This window comes from Heterodontus francisci, unplaced genomic scaffold (genome assembly GCF_036365525.1).
Source record: "Heterodontus francisci isolate sHetFra1 unplaced genomic scaffold, sHetFra1.hap1 HAP1_SCAFFOLD_83, whole genome shotgun sequence".
Taxonomy (NCBI): Eukaryota; Metazoa; Chordata; class Chondrichthyes; order Heterodontiformes; family Heterodontidae; genus Heterodontus; species Heterodontus francisci.
The window spans coordinates 5,844,899-5,849,064 of record NW_027141917.1 but is presented as its reverse complement, the minus strand read 5'-3'; positions in this window follow the sequence as shown (position 1 = coordinate 5,849,064).

Sequence of the window (4,166 nt, the reverse complement as noted above, 5' to 3'; positions counted from 1 at the left end):
CCTGTTTCCAGGGTAACTGACTGCCCTGTTTCAGGGGTAACTGATCTCCCTGTTTCCCGGGTAACTGACCGCCCTATTTCCAGGGTAACTGACCGCCCTGTTTCCAGGATAACTGAATGCCCTGTTTCCAGGATAACTGACTGCCCTGTTTCCAGGTTAACTGACTGCCTGATATCCAGGTTAACTGACTGCCCTGTTTCCAGGGTAACTAACCGCCCTGTTTACGGTGTGAATGATCTCCCTGTTTCCGGGGTAACTGACCGCCCTGTTTCCAGGATAACTAACCGCCCTATTTCCGGGGTAACTGACCGCCCTGTTTCTAGGATAACTGACTGCCCTGTTTCCAGGATAACAGACTGCCCTGTTTCCAGGGTAACTGACTGCCCTGTTTCCACGGTAACTGACTGCCCTGTTTCCGGGTAAACTGACTGCCCAGTTTCCAGGGTAACTGAACACACTGTTTCCGAGGTAACTGACTGCCCTGTTTCCAGGGTAACTGACCACCCTGTTTCCGGGGTAACTGACTGCCTTCTTTCCAGGGTAACTGACCACCCTGTTTCCGTGGTAACTGACTGCCCAGTTTCCAGGGTAACTGATCACCCTGTTACCGGGATAACTGACTGCCCTGTTTCCAGGGTAACTGATCACCCTGTTTCCTGAATAACTGACTGCCCTGTTTCCAGGGTAACTGACTGCCCAGTTTCCAGGATAACTGACCTCCCTGTTTCTGGGGTAACTAACCGCCCTGTTTCCAGGATAACTGATAGCCCTGTTTCCAGGATAACTGACTGCCCTTTTTCCAGGTTAACTGACTGCCCTGTTTCCAGGGTAACTGACGGCCCTGTTTCCAGGGGAACTGACTGCCCTGTTTCCGGGGTAACTGATCACCATGTTTACGGGGTAACTGACTAAACTGTTTCCAGGGCAACTGACTGCCCTGTTTCCACGGTAACTGACTGCCCTGTTTCCGGGTTAACTGACTGCCCAGTTTCCAGGGTAACTGAACACACTGTTTCCGAGGTAACTGACTGCCCTGTTTCCAGGGTAACTGACCACCCTCTTTCCGGGGTAACTGACTACCTGTTTCCAGGGTAACTGACCACCCGGTTTCCGTGGTAACTGACTGCCCAGTTTCCAGGGTAACTGATCACCCTGTTTCCGGGATTACTGACGTTCCTCTTTCCAGGATAACTAACTGGCTGTTTCCATGGTAACTGACTGCCCAGCTTCCAGGGTAACTGATCACCCTGTTTCCGGAATAAATGACTGCCCTGTTTCCAGGGTAACTGAGTTCCCAGTTTCCAGGGTAATTGCTCACCCTTTTTCCGGGATAAATGAATGCCCTGTTTCCGGGATAACTGACTGCCCTGTTTCCAGATTAACTGACTGCCCAGTTTCCAGGGTAACTGACTGCCCTGTTTCCAGGGTAACCGACTACCCAGTTTCCAGGCTAACTGATCACCCTGTTTCTGGGATAACTGACTGCCCTGTTTACGGGATAACTGACTGCCCTGTTTCCAGGCTAACTGACTGCCCTGTTTCCAGGATAACTGATCACCCTGTTTCCGGGGTAACTGACTAATCTGTTTCCAAGGTTACTGACCGCCCTGTTTCCGGGGTAACTGACTGCCCAGTTTCCGGGGTAACTGACCGCCCTGTTTCCAGGATAACTGACTGCCCTGTTTCCAGGGTAACTGACTGCCCTGTTTCAGGGGTAACTGATCTCCCTGTTTCCCGGGTAACTGACCGCCCTATTTCCAGGGTAACTGACCGCCCTGTTTCCAGGATAACTGAATGCCCTGTTTCCAGGATAACTGACTGCCCTGTTTCCAGGTTAACTGACTGCCCGATATCCAGGTTAACTGACTGCCCTGTTTCCAGGGTAACTAACCGCCCTGTTTCCGGTGTAAATGATCTCCCTGTTTCCGGGGTAACTGACCGCCCTGTTTCCTGGATAACTAACCGCCCTATTTCTGGGGTAACTGACCGCCCTGTTTCTAGGATAACTGACTGCCCTGTTTCCGGGATAACTGACTGCCCTGTTTCCAGGGTAACTGACTGCCCTGTTTCCACGGTAACTGACTGCCCTGTTTCCGGGTAAACTGACTGCCCAGTTTCCAGGGTAACTGAACACACTGTTTCCGAGGTAACTGACTGCCCTGTTTCCAGGGTAACTGACCACCCTGTTTCCGGGTTAACTGACTGCCCAGTTTCCAGGGTAACTGACCACCCTGTTTCCGTGGTAACTGACTGCCCAGTTTCCAGGGTAACTGATCACCCTGTTACCGGGATAACTGACGTCCCTCTTTCCAGGATAACTAACTGGCTGCTTCCAGGGTAACTGACTGCCCAGCTTCCAGGGTAACTGATCACCCTGTTTCCTGAATAACTGACTGCCCTGTTTCCAGGGTAACTGACTGCCCAGTTTCCAGGATAACTGACCTCCCTGTTTCTGGGGTAAATTACCGCCCTGTTTCCAGGATAACTGACAGCCCTGTTTCCAGGATAACTGACTGCCCTTTTTCCAGGTTAACTGACTGCCCTGTTTCCAGGGTAACTGACGGCCCTGTTTCCAGGGGAACTGACTGCCCTGTTTCCGGGGTAACTGATCACCATGTTTCCGGGGTAACTGACTAAAATGTTTCCAGGGCAACTGACTGCCCAGTTTCCAGGGTAACTGACCACCCTGTTTCCGGGGTAACTGACTGCCTTCTTTCCAGGGTAACTGACCACCCTGTTTCCGTGGTAACTGACTGCCCAGTTTCCAGGGTAACTGATCACCCTGTTACCGGGATAACTGACTGCCCTGTTTCCAGGGTAACTGACCGCCCTGTTTCCAGGATAACTGAATGCCCTGTTTCCATGGTAACTGACTGCCCAGCTTCCAGGGTAACTGATCACCCTGTTTCCGGAATAAATGAATGCCCTGTTTCCAGGGTAACTGAGTTCCCAGTTTCCAGGGTAATTGATCACCCTTTGTCCGGGATAAATGAATGCCCTGTTTCCGGGATAACTGACTGCCCTGTTTCCAGATTAACTGACTGCCCAGTTTCCAGGGTAACTGACTGCCCTGTTTCCAGGGTAACTGACTACCCAGTTTCCAGGGTAACTGATCACCCTGTTTCCGGGATAACTGACTGCCCTGTTTACAGGATAACTGACTGCCCTGTTTCCAGGCTAACTGACTGCCCTGTTTCCAGGATAACTGATCACCCTGTTTCCGGGGTAACTGACTAATCTGTTTCCAGGGTTACTGAACGCCCTGTTTCCGGGGTAACTGACTGCCCAGTTTCCGGGGTAACTGACCGCCCTGTTTCCAGGATAACTGATCACCCTGTTTCCGGGGTAACTGACCACCCTGTTTCCAGGGTAACTGACCACCCTGTTTCCAGGATAACTGACTGCCCTGTTTCCAGGGTAACTGACTGCCCTGTTTCAGGGGTAACTGATCTCCCTGTTTCCCGGGTAACTGACCGCCCTATTTCCAGGGTAACTGACCGCCCTGTTTCCAGGATAACTGAATGCCCTGTTTCCAGGATAACTGACTGCCCTGTTTCCAGGTTAACTGACTGCCTGATATCCAGGTTAACTGACTGCCCTGTTTCCAGGGTAACTAACCGCCCTGTTTACGGTGTGAATGATCTCCCTGTTTCCGGGGTAACTGACCGCCCTGTTTCCAGGATAACTAACCGCCCTATTTCCAGGGTAACTGACCGCCCTGTTTCTAGGATAACTGACTGCCCTGTTTCCAGGATAACAGACTGCCCTGTTTCCAGGGTAACTGACTGCCCTGTTTCCACGGTAACTGACTGCCCTGTTTCCGGGTAAACTGACTGCCCAGTTTCCAGGGTAACTGAACACACTGTTTCCGAGGTAACTGACTGCCCTGTTTCCAGGGTAACTGACCACCCTGTTTCCGGGGTAACTGACTGCCTTCTTTCCAGGGTAACTGACCACCCTGTTTCCGTGGTAACTGACTGCCCAGTTTCCAGGGTAACTGATCACCCTGTTACCGGGATAACTGACTGCCCTGTTTCCAGGGTAACTGATCACCCTGTTTCCTGAATAACTGACTGCCCTGTTTCCAGGGTAACTGACTGCCCAGTTTCCAGGATAACTGACCTCCCTGTTTCTGGGGTAACTAACCGCCCTGTTTCCAGGATAAC